Here is a 17,326-nt window from a genome sequence, read left to right as displayed (position 1 = left end):
TGCCATTGCGTTCCAGGAGCAAGGGGGGGGGGTCGTGCGCTCACAGGCCCACACCCATAATTCTATACACCCTGCCCCCATGCATGCACACGCAAACCATCCCCCCGCATGCTCCTGGCATGCAATGGCACGGTAGACCTGTTTTTTTTCTCTCACCAGCCTCCAGAGCCTTTCTAGGAGTCTGGGGAGGGTGAAAGCGGCCTTCCCAAAACATGGGCCTTCCCAGTCCCATCAGAAGTTGGCAAACGGGCCATTTCCGGCCTCTGGAGGACCTCCAGGGGGCGGGGAGCCATTTTTTGCCCTCCCCAGAGGCTGGGGAGACAGAAAAACGGGCCTTCCCCACCACCCCCCGAGGTCCTCTGGAGGCAGGAAACAGCCTGTTTCCCTACTTCTGGTGGGCCCAGAAGACCCAAAAATCAGCTGGCTGGTGTGCACATGTGTGCCGGAGCTGAGCTCCCGTGCCCACCAATATGGCTATACGTGCCACCTGTGGCACACGTGCCATAGGTTCGCCATCACGGTGGTAGATCATCTCTCCATATCTTCTCCTTCCATCCGTGGGGCCAAAGCCGAGGGAGAGCAGCCGCCCAAGCCTTCTCCAACGTGGGCTGTTGAAGAAGCTGCTTCCCAGACCCGCCGGCCATTCGGAGGCAGAGGACTCGTGCCAGTGACTCAGAGCTAAATTTAAACCTCGCCTCTCGCTTTGTGGAGTTTGGCAGCATCAGGAAATGAATGGGTCGAAGGCAGTTATTATAGGCTCCAGGCCAGACGTGGGTCTCCATTGTCTTCAGGTGATGCTTTTCAGCCCTGCAATTCTGAAATGCTCTGAAAATCTTTCCGTTTTGAGTTGGAGCACCTTTTCTGCCTTCTTTCTTGTCTCCTCGTTGACAGTTGTGTTCCTCTCCATCATTATTATCCTTGTGTTTTTGGATGGTGGCTCAGGAATCCTGGGACCTGAAGTCCTCAGGTTGTTAAGTCACCACCATCCCCCCCCCACCATCCCAGTCTAGACTAATCCACCACAGAATTGAGGAAACGGCCACCTTTGGAATCCAGACACAGGAAAACAGAGCTCTGACAACTTCAGGCGGAGACAAAACAAGATGAAAGGAGGGAGTGAAACCCTTTTCCGAAAGGAAAACAAATCACTTCAGGCGGATGGAATTTGCCTCTCGCTTCCTATGCTCACAACCAGGGAAGGTGAGTCTCACCTGGGATTCCTAGGAAGGAGACCAAAATGCAGCCTTCTCGTTTTTTGTCTAACAAAGCCGGGCTTCTTTCTTAGTGCCATGCACTCTGAATTTTATCTACAGCAACAGCACTGTTTTCCTAAGGAGAATATGATTTATTTCAAGGGCCATGGATAAACCTAACCACGATGCACCAGCTACCCGACAGCTACCCAAGAATTCTCCCAACATCTCAAAAACTCCAGGCGATCTCTAACCACTTCCCATCGCAAGCAGGGAAAATCGCTCCAGTCTATTCCAAAACAAAACATATGTTTCCCCCGGAGGCTACCAGAAAGCATTTCTCTTTGAGCGTTATTGGCTTGCGAGATGAATCTCCCCCACCCACCAAACCCTCGTTGGCAAGGGAACCCCTTCGCTTCCGCAGCGTTCCAGGCTCTCGGTGCCAAATGCAACGGACTTCACCCTGGGAGAAACTTCCCAAATATATCTGCTGGTTGCTGCAGGAAAGAGGCTGCTGGTCACCCCACAGATGCGGCCTCCTCCCGTTTATTCCTCATTCAGCTGCTCTGCCCAAAAACAAAGACTCAGCGAGACAAAAGTGGAGGAGACCACCAGGTGATATTCACAGAGACTGCGTTTACCTGGATCCTCCTGGAACGGAACCACAACCAGCCAGGGGTCAATGTGGGTTCCTTAGCCTGGAAGAGGGTTGCCTTCTCCTGGGGCCTTTTAAATCTGCCCTCTTCCAAATTCTCTGCCGGTATGGAAATGAGATGTAAAAATCTCCTTTTTCCTACAACCCCCATCTGGGTGTGTCTCCGGCTTCAGAGAGGCCAAAATAACTATTATGTTCCCCAAAGGCTGGAGCCTGGCGACCTTTATTTATAGATCCACCTCGTGGGTATTTAGGGGAAATGACCTCATAGCTTTGGGGTTTTTTTAAATGCAAGAACACTTCCAGGACAACAATAAGAAGCCCAGTGGCTAGTTTCCACCCAGGAGAGCTCTGAACTGGCAGGGTGTTATCTTGGGGGCTGCCCAGGGGTGAAATGCTCCTGGTTCGGACCGGATCACTCAATCCAGTAGCGATGGCGGCAGGTGGTTCGGAGAACAGGTAGAAAAAATCCCTGCCCACCCCCCCTCCATGCCCAGCTGAGCCGTGCGATCATCAGGTTGTTTTTTTTTTACTTTTAAAAGCATTTTTTCTTCAGCCAAAAAAATGCTTTTAAAAGTAAAAAAAAAAAAAGTTGGCCATGCCCACCCAGTCACATTACCCTCCCACCAAGCCACGCCCACAGAACCGGTAGTAACAAATTTTACATTTCACCCCTGGGGCTGCCCCACCCTACGAGTTGCTAGTCTCATACATGCCCCCTTTCAAAGCAGAGCAAAAAAAAAATGGGCCTCCTTCCAACGGAAACTGTGTTAACGTACAGATACAGAAAGTTTGAAATGCAAAGAGGGCAACAGTTTCATTTCGGTTCTGCATCAGAGCGATGTTTAGATCCCTTCTCAGACCAAGCGAGCCAAATGGACAGGGGCACCTGTGGATGCTGCATACAGAGGTGGAAGGGGAGGGAAACGGCCCCTTCTTCAGAAAAGCATCACCGTCCACAGAGAGAGGATTAAATGCCATGTGGGCCTGACCCAGACAGACCAGCCATTACAAATGCATCTGATGTCCTTCTGGATTCACCAGCATAAAAACCACCACAGCCACAACAGCAACAATCCTTCCCATTTGGTCCTCGGGGAAATCATCTTTTTTTTTTTTTGGTATCTTAAAATTAACATTAATTCTATATACTCTTTAAATTGTCTTTTCAAACAGTACAATAAATTCAAGTGTCGGATCTTACATGAAAAAGTCACCACTCCAACTACTACTGTATACAGGTAAAACAAAATGCAAACATCCACCTAGCCTGGATTTTCTTTTTCTTTTTAATTATTTTATTGTGATGCACAATCTGAGAAACACACAACACACAACACAAATATCTCCTATTTTTAAACGTTTCTTAGTGGTCTTCTTTCGCTTTTATACCTTCCCCCGCCCCATCTCTCATTTATTATTTTATTTTCTTTCTTATCCCATTTTCTTTATTTACATTAAAAATCATCTTTTAATCTGGCTTGCCTGTAAGATTCTATCTCTACTTATTTTGTGGAGCGTCAAGCGTTTTAGGGAAGCAACCCGGGATGCCAGGCAGGACCTCCGTGTTTTGACTGAAGCTTTAAGTTCAACCTGTCTGGGAAACACCAGGGGACCAAGGCTCCAAGAGAGGCCCAACCCTGAAGGGGATTCTGGGCCCCTGCGGCACTTAGTGGCCTCTTGAGGAGTTTTTCAGCTGCCTGAAGAGCCACTTCCCAGAATGAGCTCAGCATTTGTGCCTTTCGAGAAAGGAATGCAAGCAGGAAGCCAGATCAAAGGTGGAGGTCATGTGTGGACTCACAGCGAAATGAGTTTCTGGCCAAGCCATTAAAGGTAGCGGCCAAGGCTCTCACAGGGGAGAAAAGGTCTCCTCTGAGCCAGGTGCCCTAAGCGAAGGAGCTTCCCAAAGAGCACAGAAGACTCAGGATTCTCAGGAATGCATCCTCCAGGGCTGCCCACAGAGGCCCATGGAGGCCACTCAGCCCTGGTGCAGCAAAGTGAGACCCATAAAACATCTGCTAGGGTAGAGCAGCCGCCTTGCAGGCCCATCATGGCTGCTGGGAATTATTTTGGGGCACTTGAAGTAGGTCTCTCTTGAAAGCAGCCGGATCTAGGAACTTGGCCGTTGTTGTTGTTGTTTCCTCAAAGGCAGGCATGCACACATCACTCTTTAAACCTTCACAGTCCCTGGATTTTTCTCCTCTTTAGCATAGAACTGGAACAGGTTTGTTTTGATAGGAAAGGAAAGGAAGAATGAATAAAAAGTAGCAAAGTGGATGAGGAGGAAAAACAAGTGCTACTTTGTGGATAGGAAAAAAAATATCCATTTTGCTTCCCATATAGAAGCAACATTTCCTTTTTGGATACTTTTTTGCTTTTTGAATTGGTATCTCTGATTATTTGTCATTAACTTGTCATTTTTGGGGTGTTGATTCTGTTTGTCATCTACACTCCTATTCGTGTATTTATTTGATTCGCCCAGAGTCATTTAGATGAGAAGGGCAGTATAGAAATCTAACACATAAAACAAAATATTTAGCTTTCTGAAATGTGTACGTTTTGAGTTAGTACGTTAGACTTGGGAGACTGTGCAGTGCAACCAAGGGCCATGTGGCTGTTCTTCTTTGGCACACAAGTGTTTTTCCCAGCAGCTGTTGGCAACATTTGTGGTAGGGAAAAGAGAGAGGTTTGCTTTGTGTGAACACTTGTTGTGAGGGGCCTGGGGTCTTCGGGGCATCTCACCTACCCTGTGGGGTTGAGGACTTAAAAAGAACCTGTCTTGACAACTGCTGTGGGATGCTAATATTGTCCCACAAGGCTGCTCGGCGGAGGGAGTGTTTGCACAGATGCAGTGCAAAGCTCTTGAAAATAAATTCCACCAAGCCTTTGGTTTCAAATCACACTCCATTGAGAAGAAGAAAGAAAGCGGGCATATTGAAGGAGGACTTCGTTTCATTTGTGTTTCACCAGGGGAGAACAATGCGCGCAGGCACAGCCATATTGGCTGCAATCTCCTGAGCATTTTGTTCTTGCCAAATTCAGCCCTTATCACTGGGTTACACCTGAAGGTTGCCCATTCAGAGTGATAACCGCTTTCCAAATTTAGTGAGGCTAGGATCACGCCTTCCCTAAAACCACCGTATAATTTTGAAGAGAGTGCCGGTTTCGAACAATTCAACTCCCGTAATTTCAGAAAGAAGGTTCAGGGTTTATGATTAGCACAGAGCAAAAAAATGAATTAAAAAAATAAATAAAAAGCAAACATTCCCAGCTATAAAAAAGATCTGGACAGCATTTGCATAATTGGAGGGCACTTTCTTCCATAGTTTGCATTGTCTGTGGCTGGGTCAGCTGACTACAATGTTCATATCCTGCCCCCCCCACTTCCCCCCCCCCCTCTGATCTGCCAGCTGCCGCAGCCATCAGCTCTGGCAGACTTGCCCTGCCAAGAGGACAGGAAGAGAGGTTGAAAGAAACCTCCCTTTGCCTCCTTTGTCAGGAACTCTTCAGCCCTCGCAAAGCAAATTCAGTGCACAGTTGAAGCACCAGTTAAATTGTATTACAAACACCATCCCAACTGCCACTGAAGGCAAGGAAAGACCAAGATGATCTACTGTTGGGGTCCTGCTGACTTCCCACAATCAAAGTAGATATACCCTAATATCCAGTAGGTGAAATGTCAGAGATAACAGGAAATCCAGAATGTCTGCACTGGAGGGAGAATTAAAGTGAGTTGCAAAAACATGTTTGAGGGGACGCTGTTGCATTAACAACAGCAAAGGAAGTGGAGTTTTTTTGCAGCTGCTGGTTGGCAAATGTAGCATCTAGCAGAAATCTGCCATCTGCTGAAACTGGCCCCACCCCAGATTGGCTGGACTACAACTCCCATCACAACTAGAGGCAGGGGGAAAGGAAGTTTTCTTCTTGGCTTCATACCCTAAGCATTGTGGATTGAGGAGTTGTTTCAGAGAAGCTAGGAAAATGCAGATATTGCCAACCAAGCAATAGATAGATGGATGGATGGATGGATGGATGGATGGAAGGCTAGATGGAAAGAAGGAAAGAAATCAAACTAACAGTGAGTATTTCTGTAAAACTGCGAAAGGAGACAATTTAAATCAGGGGTGTCCAAACTTGGTAACGTTAAGACTTGTGAATTTCAACTCCCAGAATTCCCCAGCCAGCTAGGTGGACCTCTTGGGTGGAGTAACTGGCTTACTTTGGGGTTGTCCCTTGCCTTTTCCCCAACTTGTGGTTTCTGTAATGTTTCACCTCCCAAGAGAAATCAAAAATAAATCCATGTTATTGTGCCATTTTGATTAGTCCTTACAAGGACATTATCCAGGTGGCCGGTGAATGAGCTGAGACACGTCTACAATAGCATTTTAAGCCATAACTGGGATATGAGCAAGGGATACATTATGTGAGAGATGGAAGATAGCTAAGACCACTCACTCTAAAAATAACCCACCCTGTGGTATTTTCAGAGACTCTCCTAAAACATCTGCAAGATCAGACTCAGCCTTAACTGCATTTCTAACATCCCCAAATATTCCACATCTGCTTTACATCAGCAAGGAATGAGGAACCATATAAAAATAAAGCATCTTTGCCATGACAAAGTTGCAGTAATCACAAGGCAGAAGAAGTCCCAGCAAGTCACTTCCATCAGCTTTACGTACCAAGTCAGAAGTAATTCTGGCAAACAAGCATTTTTTACTACCATGTTTCCAAAAACACAAATACAACAATGTGCAAATAATAAAGTAAGCAATTTCTCAGATTGGTCTCTGAGCGGTCTACAATCTTCCACAAGTTTTCTGGAAGTAAATCTCACTGAATTTAAGAGCCTTAGTCACGAGTAATATATATGAATGCACTGACAGATTTCCAGCAGAATAAAAAAAAAAATGGTCAGCAGGTAAAGGCAGAGAAATAACCCTGAACTGATGAGGGAGGGAAGCTAACGTCTCCACAGAGCAAGGAAAGGACCAGGCAGGCAGCTTATGCCAAGGAAGTCCCCTGGAACCTGTTGTCGGAAGAGGGCAGCAAAAAGTCTCATCAGAGAAGATGCAATGGAACCCAACTGCAAGTCAACATTTACAGCATAGTTTTAAACACCTCTATCACGTGTCCCACCCCTGCTCTGGCATTTTTCCAATCGGGTCAGATTTTCCAGGGCTACCGTACTTCATTTTTCTGTTATGCAAATGACTTCAGCCACAACGCTCACACAGAATGTGTCTCTGACTTTCTCAGAGATACAGCTGTGACAACTCAGATTCTCTCTGCAGTTACATACCCTCCCTGGGATCACACATCAAACCGCACCACCGTTTGCTGAATAAACCACCAGCGGCTGAACGGCTGAGCTCATGCATCACGTTCAGCCGTAAGACAAGGGGTGCAAACTGCCAGGGCTGAGCTCTCCTCCAGTTCAAACGGACAGGGCAGCTCGACAGCAATGGCCAAATTCTGCCCTGTTGGTCCCTCCTAAACTCTTCATCCACCGGAAGGTAACTTTGCAAGGCTTGTTTGCAGGTAAAATCCATTACTGGAAAATGACTGACCGCCCCTCCAGCACAACCCAAAACTTGTTTTGGTGCCAGCCATTCTCAGCCTTCTGACTTCACCCCAAAGCTCTAACATTCATCAGGTTTACTCTGTTCCCCAAGTCTCCCCCAAAACGGGGTCTGCAGGAGGAGAGCTGAAGCCAACCAAGGTTCATGAGGCTGGCAGCCCCATTGCAGGCTAATTTTATTAAAAGGCAGAGGTTTTACGAAAGCTCCTTTTAATGGAAGTGGTTAGCCTGCCATGAGTCCGCCAGAATCCTCTGCCTTTGGAAGGTGGACTTTGTGTGTGTTCCAACTCGTTTTCCTTCCCTGGCCAACTTTCCCAGCCTCTCAGGGTGTCAGGCTAAGCACCCATCATCCCCAACCGGTTGGCAGGATTGCCTTTGTAGTCTAGCCCATCGGGAGGGAGCCGTGTGGGGAGCAGGGAGGGACCAATATGGCGACTCCCTCAGTTATTTGATTCAAAAAAAAGAGCCATCAAAATCCCCTTTTAAAAAAATGCCCTATGCTTTGTTTCTCACGCCTAGCTGCCCCCCCCCCCCAAATCGAAGCTGCTTCAAGTAGGTAAATTCAGAGGCATCCCTTGTACTGCACAGCTTTTTTTTTTCTTCATCCACAGAAAAGAATAAAAACAGGAAGCCCCGTTTGGGGCAATACCCTGACATTCCACAGGGATTATGCAATATATTAACTGTAGTCTGCTCAGGCTCCCTCAGCCCCGCTTGCTTCGGGAGTTACCGATAATATTTTTAAGGACGTGGAACATCTTAAGGGGAGAGTAAAACCAGAAATCGGTTTTCTGAGGTCAAATTTTTCTCTCGACTAAAGGAGAAGATTTGCCTTTAACTTTGGAGGCAGGACGCAGCCGTGTCTCGGGAGCCCAAGTGGTTCGAACTCCCCCCACCCCTTTGATGCTTTGGCTCTGAGGGGGAAGCTCACTTCTGAAACTCTGCAACTTCTGAGGTTTGACAGGAAAGCTTAAGCAGGCACAGAGCCAAAAAGAGAGAAGAGAAAAGGTTTGTAAGCTGCCCAGAGTCATAAATGTAAGATGGGCAGCTATATAAATGGGAATCGTAAATAAAATAAAATGAAATGAAAGGAGCTAACCGGAGAAACCTCGTGCGAAAGAATTGCCGGCATTTGACCCAAATGCTCAGGGCTGCCTTCCCCTGCTTCTTGGCACATTCGTTGCGTCCGGGGTGCCTAAATTTCTCACCAGTGCTGCCCCCCACCTGCAGCCCTTCCCCCTCTTCTGGAGGAGAATGACACTCTTATCTGGCCAGGCTGAATGGCAGGTCTATGGGAGGGCTTGATCGGGAGGAACTTCCAGATCAGCCTGAATCAGCCCATTGAAGAAGATGCCCTGGAGGCCGGAGGGGACATCTCCCCCTCCCCAAAGCTGGCAGGGGTTCAGCCCCGACCTTTGAACCAGAATTTGGGCTTCCGGCATCAAAAAAAAAGAGGAGGGGATTCATCAAAGGAAGGATTCTCAACTTCAGCAACTGTAAGACATGTGGACTTCAGTTCCCCAAATCCCCCAGCTAGCTAGCTAGCTGAGGATACCCCATAGCTGGCTGGGGAATTCTGGGAGTTCTAGGCTGAAAAACTCAACATCAGAGCCACAAGAATGGCCACCGGTCCACCTTCTCCCTCCCCCCCCACAAGCGAGAGCTCAGTGGACACACCCAGCTCCAGGGAGTGCTGCAGAAATCCCACCGAAGCGCCTCCAACTTTGGGGGGTGCTTCAGCTTCCTTGAGCTTTGCCACTACTCAAGCTCTTTGGGGTGATGGGGGGGTGTTGCACGGGACGGAAGTCATTCTGGGCGTAGGCAAACCTCTCAGGGAGCCAGGCTTTTGTTCAAGGGGCGAGGCTCACCCCAGCCCTGAATGTGATGATGCCAGCAGGCACAGGCTGAGAAGGGGGAGGCCCTAGCAGGAGCCATGGGGAGCCCAGCTGTTGGGGTGCAGCAGAGAGAGAGAGAGAGAGAAGGCTCCCTTTAGGGGCCCACTTGAGTCTTGCAGGAAGATTTCTTTTGGATCCTTGGCCACCTTAGGGGATGGGTGCCCTGGAAACCGGAGGGACAGAATTTGGGGCATCCTTTGCTAAGCATTCAAGACGGGTCTGGGGGTGACTTCTCGACTACTGGGTTTTGGGGGCGAGGCCAACCGAGTTTTCTGCTGCTCCCTTTGCTCTGATGGGCAAGCCAGATTCTAGAGCCCCGGACTGAGCTATCACGCGGGGCCTCGAGCCAGGCGAGACCAGGCGGCTCCTCGTGTTCAGCGCCGGGTGGGGCCGGGGGACCCACGTGCAGAGGCCTCATTGAAAGGGGGAGCCCGGTGCATGCAGATTCTCCCCACCACCACCACCACCACCAGCCCCGCTTAGCGGGTGAAAAGGCTCCGCGGCCACAGGACGCCAAGTCCTCCATCAGCCCGCACAAACACCCAGCAAAACCCACTTCGCGCTTTCGCGAGGAACCGGCAGCCCCGCTGGAAACTTCCGAACTGCCCACCCGAGTTTTCCCCGCGGGGAGGATCGGGGGACCCGGCGACTGCCGAGACAGGCCGGGACCGAGGAGGAGCCCCAGAGATGGGGAGGGGGGAGGGGACACGGGCGGGCCTTCTCTGGCTCCCCGTCTCCCCCCGCAGCCCGCGCGCCCCAGCGGCCGCCCGCAACCCGCGCCGTTTCCCCGGCTGGTGGGGCTTTGGCCAGGGCGGCCGAGGTAGACTGCTCCTTCAACTGGAGGCTCCCCAGGAGCTGCGCCCTCTCCCTTCGGAGCCCTCGGGCTGAGCCGAGACCGGCGGGGCTCCGCTTCCCGTCTCCCTCCCGGGGCCCGCTCGCCCTGCCAGAGCCGCCCGCCTGCCCCGCCGCTGCGCCACTCACAGCTCGGCCGCTCCGCCCTCCGGCTGCTCGCTCGCCTGCCGCGGCTCTCCGCTCCGGCTGGCACCGCGCGCCGCCCCGCCCTCGCCCCCCCCGCCCCACCCCGCCCCGGGCCGCGCCATTGGCCGAGCCACCGCCCGTCAAGGTCGGGGGCGGGCGTTGGGTGAGGGAGCAACTCCCCCCCCCGCTTCTGGAGGGGCTGCGGCGGCGGCTGGGCTGCGCTGCCGCGGGAGTGCCGGGGGGGGGAGGGGGTCCTGCAGCCTGAGCTGGAGTGGCGGGGCCTCGGAGATGTGACTACCCAACTGGGGGTCGCTTTGGGGTCTCTAGGGGCGATTTCGGCTCATCCCGGACGCCTCCCTCCCTCTGCCGATGCCAGGGCTGTCCGCGATGCTGGCAGGTTCCCCCCCCCAATTGGCCCAGCGGGTGCCAGGAGAGGGTGGGGCTTTTCCCCCTTTTCCTGCTAGGAAGGGCCGGGGCTGCTTGGAAGCCCCTCTGGGTTTCCGACCCCTGCGCTCCTCCGAGCCGCCTTTGGGGGTTCACTTTGCGCTCTCTTCTCTTTCCCGTTTCTTATCCAAGCGCTCCCTGCATTTCCTTTTTGTGGAGGGTTTTTGTGTTTTGTTTTTTAAATCCTGGGTCAGCAGCTCACTCACCAAGGTGGGTTCCGTCCCTGGTTAGCAAAGGGACCCAAGTTCTTCTAGGAGAAATATTGTCTCCTAAACCAAACCGGTGGCCAGCATCAGGAGATGCCCCTTGTTGCCACCAAGAGAGCTTTCCAGCACATCGTTGGTTGGCATTGAATGCTGGCTTAAGTAGGCCATAGCTTGATCCGCCTTCAGGATGGCATCTACTACTTCTTCCAAGTCAATCCATTCCAGGTTGAGGCCCTTATGGACTGTCCCACACAATCTCTCTCTCTCTCTCTCTCTCTCTCTCTCTCTGTGTGTGTAAAAATAAGCAAGTTTTAAACCTCCCCAAGCCAGAAATAATCACCGGAACCTAAAATTACCAAGCTGAGCTGCCTTATTTTGGTCAAGCCAAGCATTCAAAGACCCTAAAAAATGAATTACGCAAGGAATAATGGTTGGAGGTCCCAAAATGGTTGGTCTAGTGGTGGAAGCATCAGGTTAGAAATGAGTTCTAGCCTTAGGCATGAAAAACCAAGGGCGGGGCAGTCCCTCTCAGCCCATCCCACCTCACAGAGTTGTTGTGGATAAAACAGGAGGAGGGTGGAGGATTAGATACATTCACCATCTTGGGTTGCTTGTAAATGAGATAAAAAATTCTTTTGAAAAGGTTAGTGAGGAACATCCTAGGTAGACACCCCCAAGCAAGACAACTTTATTTAAAGCTAGACAAGTTGTAAAATATTGGAATGGTGGGTTTTGTAGCCAAGTGAAGAACCTTGGATTTTGCATGCAGGGAAATGTTTTCCCCCCATTTCGCCATGAGTGGCACAGCCTGGCAAGACTGTCCCAGGACTCTCTGGCTGTCAGCGCCTGGTCTCCGCCCAGGATGTGCAGAGCTGTGGAGCAAACAATCCGGGCCTGCTTGGCCAGGATTGTCAGCTGCTTTTCTGAAGGAAGTTCTGGCTGAAGTGGGCTCCGCAGAACTGGAGAATTTGTTATGGTTTTTAGCTTCCCTTCAGTAAACCCAACCTCAGGGCCAATGTTATTTTCTGCTCAAGTGGGACTTCCTGTCTACCTGCAAGCCCAACTGACTATAAAATAAACTTTCTGTGCGTGCAAAACACAGGGACCGTCGCTTGAATCGGCTCTCACAAAAACGAACCAAAGGAAACATCTCCTTTATTTATTTAAAAGTTTGGGCCATCAACAGCAGTGGAAGCTGCATGGGGTAGAAAACTACAGGAAACGTAAAAACAGCTAAAAGGGTTAAATCAAGCAGGCGGCCCAGGCTAAAAATGAAACCAAACCTCTCTGATAGTTCTTCATGTGGAACCACAAGCAGCCTGATCTGAATTCAGAAAATCCAGTGGGTCCCTCATGTTGCTGGTCACTGGAGCTTCAGCGAGCAGCAGCTCCAGCAAGCCTGGAGATTCCCATGTGCCCCTTAAAGACATCCAGCATTTCCCTCTCACCCATTTGCCTTCTCTAAAGCTCGGTGGGCTTTCTTGATTTGAAGCAGTGACTACTTGAACCATTGTTTTTTCTAAAGATGCTACTGTTTATCCTGAGGGGCTTCTTCTCTTTCCTGTGGGAGGGCCCTGTTGTCTGTCACTTCTGGTCTAGACATCCCATAAACCATGGTTGGCTCAAAGGCAATCATTCCGTAAGCCACAATTGATGGGTGCACCTACTCAACTGGTCCAGAAGCTGCAGGGATTGAGATCACCCAAGTAAATTGGAGCTCTAGCCTTCTGCAGTCATGCAGGGGTGTCCTACATTTTAATAATAATAATAATAATAATAATAATAATAATAACAACAACAACAACAACAACAACAACAACAACAACAACAACAACAGAGTTGGAAGGGACCTTGGAGGTCTTCTAGTCCAACCCCTTGCCCAGGCAGGAAACCCTACCCACTTCAGACAAATGGCTATCCAACATCTTCTTAAAAACTTCCAGTGTCAGAGCATTTACAGCTTCTGCAGGCAAGTTATTCCACTGATTAATTGTTCTAACTGTCAGGAAATTTCTCCTTAGTTCTAAGTTGCTTCTCTCCTTGATTAGTTTCCACCCATTGCTTCTTGTTCCACCTGAGGGTAGAACAAGAAGCAATGGGTGGAAACCAATCGAGATTGGAAACTATCCACAGGTCATCATCAAAAATATATATTTAAAAACACACATCAAGGTGGTAGCTACAACAGTCTGATACACCAAAAAAACCCAAGGAGAGCTTTGATCCCATTATTGCGACCGCCATCTTGATCACACACTACTGGCAGCCTGGTGCCCCTGATGGTGCAAAGCCATGCTGCGTGTGTGTTCACTAGACAGCGGAATTCCTAGCATTCCAAGCCAAAGACACATTGCATGCAATCAAACATCTTTTGTTCCTGGAAACAAATGTTGGGGTTTCCTCTCTTCTTAAGGCCACATGAGTCCCTCGGCAGCTGTCCCAGCCAGAGCTGGTGGCAGGCCGAGAGCCACTTGCTCAGCAGCTGTTGGGGGAACAGAAAATCCAGGCTTGGGGAGGGGAACTTGGGGCCCTCTGGGTACCCAGATGAATGAAAAAAGTCCAAAGCAGCAGAAGAAAGAGAACGTGGCCAGGAAAAATATTGGCCAAGGACTATCCAAGTCCTCCACTGGAGATCAAGGCTGGGGTGAAGAGAGGCAGCCGTGGAAGGGTTTAAAAAATCCAACTGCCATCTTAGAAGTGCTTTTAAACAGTTTTTCTTTTTTAAGTGCCTTTAGTAAGAAAAAAAATAGCAATGCTACAAAAACAATCCACCAGGAGAAATAAAACGGTACCCAAACAGCTCTGCTAGAAATGGGGAGAGAAGAGGAGAATTTCAACAAATGAGCACAAATACTAAAATCAATCATTAAAAAGAGATTAGGAACCAATAAAGAGTTTTGTATTTGGGCTTTAAGACAACCTGTACATATTTCCTCTTGATGATTTGTAGAAGAGTTAAGTCCTACACTGATATTAGTCAGCTGGAAGTCATGTTTATGCATTGTCTTTCTTAGACATGGAAGGAAGGCAAAGAGTTCTCCGTTTAAGCAGAAATGAAAATATCAGTTGTGTTTTTTCTGGAGTCGCATGATTGCAAGTTCATTTCCTCCAAACTGCGACTCCAAGGGTTCTTTTTTGAGGAGCTATGATTTTATCTAGGACTCCCCCGACACACACACACAAATACAGCACTGGCACATTGTAGCAAAAGGTTCAAATTCCGGGTTGCAGCTCAGCCCTCCCCCTGATCAGAAGTCCCGTAAACAATGGCCACCATCAGCTAATCACTTTTTAGGCCTTTTCACTGCAGGGGAAAACCTTGATTTTTGCTCCTCTTTGTACAAGGGGGTTGGTGCGGTTGGTAGGGGGAGAGGAGGGGGAGGTGATCTTTGACCCTTTCTTTGAATTAAGACTAACTTCTGCCTACCAGAGGCTGATAATACAGTATCAAATCACCGTCCATGTCTGATTTGTGTCGCAGCCCTTCCCACTTCCTGGGGCCTCAAGAAATGTACTTAAAAGGTGATGAAAAAGGGACAAAACTGGAGGATGTGGTTTGGGTGCTTCCCGCCCCCCCAAAGAACATTGCCCAACGGCTGTGTTAACAGTTCAAGAGGGAGACAAAATATGAATAAAACTAGTGATATGCAAAGTTAAAGGCGCACATTCTTGCCGCAAGAGTTTTGTGACACGTCAGAAAAAAATTCAGATACAAGCTGGGTCTGATCTCTTATCGAGGAAGAGTGGTTGCCATCAGCCAATGACAATTGCCAGAGGAAGAACAAGCATTACAGTAACAACCTCTGTGAGCAACTGACTGCTCCTGAGAACAAGGAGCATCACTTGCCAGGCCCAGCGACCTTGGGTCCCATGACTCAAGGAGGGAGAAGGCCCTCCTGAGGTTGCTCTAGATCAAAGCTTTCGCTGCCACCTTCTCAGTGCCACCCATGAGGAGCGAGCAGAAACAAATCGTTCTAGCCCATCAACGGAGCTTCATGCAATTGCCCAGGTGTCTGTTCTTAGGTTGGGTGCTCCCATTGCTCTCATCTTCAGGTTTTCTAGCCGATATGAATTCTCTAGATCCATTTTGGTACCCCTTCAGATCAGTGGATTCCATTGGATGACCCGTATTAGGAGCTGGAGAGAGGGAAGGTCCATCTTAGAGATTCTGGTGGATCAGAAACTGCATTGGGTGGATGAAGATGACCATCAAATTCAGGTTGAACTCAGACACAAGTCCTCTTAAGCAGCAAAGCCAATTCAGAAGTTTGGTTTCAACTTGGACCCCGTTGTCGAGAGGACCTGGAGGGTTCTCAGAATTCTGGAAGTTTTGGCACAACATGTCCAAAGCAACAAAATAAGAAATAGCTGAGTTAGATTATGAATCATGGAAAATCCATTTCTAGAATGAATTATGTGTAGGTATTCATTTTTAGTTTTCTCTCTCCCCTCACCCCTCTTTAATTCTTGCATGCTTGTTAGGCACTTTTCTTGTCCACAAATTTCATTTCTACGCATCCGTTGATTATTTGCACTTTTGTGTAATTCGATATCTGAGCCCAGGCCAGAGGACTTCCTGCCCAGGGCCCAAATTGCAAAACAAGGGGAGGAAGGCCTGCGATTCATCTTGCAATACTCAAACACTTGGCCAACTCTGCAGAAATACTACAACCATCAAGGGGGACCCCACGGATGCCTCTGGGTGCCTCTGCTTCTTGAGGCAGCAATCGTCATCTCCAAAGCCAGCACCAAAGACCTCATCAGCATTAACACACTGAACATCTGGCGAGTAAAGAGGACGCTTCATCTCTGCCCTTCCTGAACCCAATTTCCTGGTCTGTGTGAGGTCGGGCTACCCTCTAGCACAGGGGCGTCAAACTCAAGGCCTCGGGGCCCAGATCTGGCCCACGGGGTGCTTAGATCTGGCCCATGGGGCCTCCCTGGAAACAACGAAGAACCAGCCCGTGGTGCCTCTGCCAGCAAAAATGGAGCTTGGGAGGGCCGAGCTCAGCACACCTGGGCTCCGTTTTTGGCCATGACAGCCTCCTGCAGTCCTCTGCTGTGAAAATGGACCCCAGGGAGGCTCCCGAGCTCCATTTACACTAGCAGAGGCCTGCAGGAGGCCATCACAGGCAAAAACGAAGCCTCGACAAGTGATGTCGAGCTGGCCATGCCCACCCTGGCCATGCCCCCCTGGCCCTCCAGGTCAAACACAATTATTTATTATTTATTTATTTATTTATTATTCAAATTTTTATACCGCCCTATCTCCCGAAGGACTCAGGGTGGTTTACAGCCTTACAATTGACACCCCTGCTCTAGCACCTCCACTTAGGCTGTCTGTATGACTGGTGAATGAAGAGAATAAAACTAGTAAAAGAAGACATCTTGGACCGTTAATAAGTTATCATGTCTTCCCATCAAAGCTGACCTTCAGGCTTGTGCTGGATTTTCATAAATTCTGCTTTTGTAAAAAGCAGAAAATGTGACTTTGACTTTGCCCCTGACCTGGGATGTTTATCTTGGAATTGCCTCTCCCTGTTTTTTGATTTGATTTGCAAAATGCCCCAAATCGGGTCTTTCTTAAGGCAAGCGAAGGAAATCAGCCAAATCGCTCCAGTGAAAGGAAAGCATTAAAACAGAGACAGAGAAGTAAAAGAGGCTGCGGGGGAAACTCTGGACTTCCCCATGTTAATAACACACAAAAAGCATTTGATAAATGCAGTGGAAATTCATGACAACGATGAGAAAAAGAGGTAGCTGTTTCAGCTTTTGGCATTGTTCTGTTTTTCCCAAGGTCAAGGCTATTAGAGGGGAACTGAACCTCCAACAAAGGGGCCACCTCTCCCAAGATGGAAATCTTCTCAAACCTGAATTCGGATCTTTTTCACAGAAATGTATCCCAAGACTGATTCTTTATCATGCTGCTGAGAAGTTCACTTTGTCTGCATAGGGACAAGAGCTGGGGGTCCCACACTCCAAGGGAGCTGAGGTGAGGCAGTGCTGATGTTTTGCAGTAGCAACCGTTGTTTAGAACAGGGGTCTCCAACTTTGGCAACTTGAAGACTTGTGGACTTCAGCTCCCAGAATTCCTCAGCCAGCTTTGTTGGAGACCCCTGGTTTAGAACTGACGTTCCCTTGACTTCACCTCTCCTTCGAGGCCCTCAGGAAGAGACTGGAAACCAAATTAATTCAATAAGGAAATTGTCCCGCAACTGTTTGTTCATGTCTCATCCTATAAGTTTGTATTTTTACAATACATGTTTCAACTGTGATTGTATTACACCCTTTGGGATCATCTCCTAAGGGCCTTTGAATGGCAGCATGCTATGAAAAGGGTTTAATCATCTACAACCTCCAGTTTGTGGAATGGT

At 49.0% G+C, this 17,326-nt stretch overlaps 1 protein-coding gene across 2 annotated transcripts in view; it reads right to left on the bottom strand.

Annotated features, from left to right (window-relative positions):
- The window catches only part of PLS3 (plastin 3), a 33,784-nt gene extending 23,409 nt beyond the window's left edge, over window positions 1–10,375 (bottom strand). Inside the window, exon 1 of one of the 2 annotated variants that reach the window (XM_058196865.1) lies at window positions 10,306–10,375. The gene's annotated coding sequence lies outside the window, so the exon portion shown is untranslated. Of the gene's footprint in view, window positions 1–1,834; window positions 1,854–10,305 lie in introns of those variants that run through there. The other variant, XM_058196867.1, reaches the window with a different exon arrangement.
- Window positions 10,376–17,326: the final 6,951 nt, after the last annotated feature.

Source organism: Ahaetulla prasina, chromosome 11 (genome assembly GCF_028640845.1).
Source record: "Ahaetulla prasina isolate Xishuangbanna chromosome 11, ASM2864084v1, whole genome shotgun sequence".
Taxonomy (NCBI): Eukaryota; Metazoa; Chordata; class Lepidosauria; order Squamata; family Colubridae; genus Ahaetulla; species Ahaetulla prasina.
The sequence above is the reverse complement of the archived record's forward strand: the minus strand, read 5'-3'. Positions and strand labels throughout refer to the sequence as shown.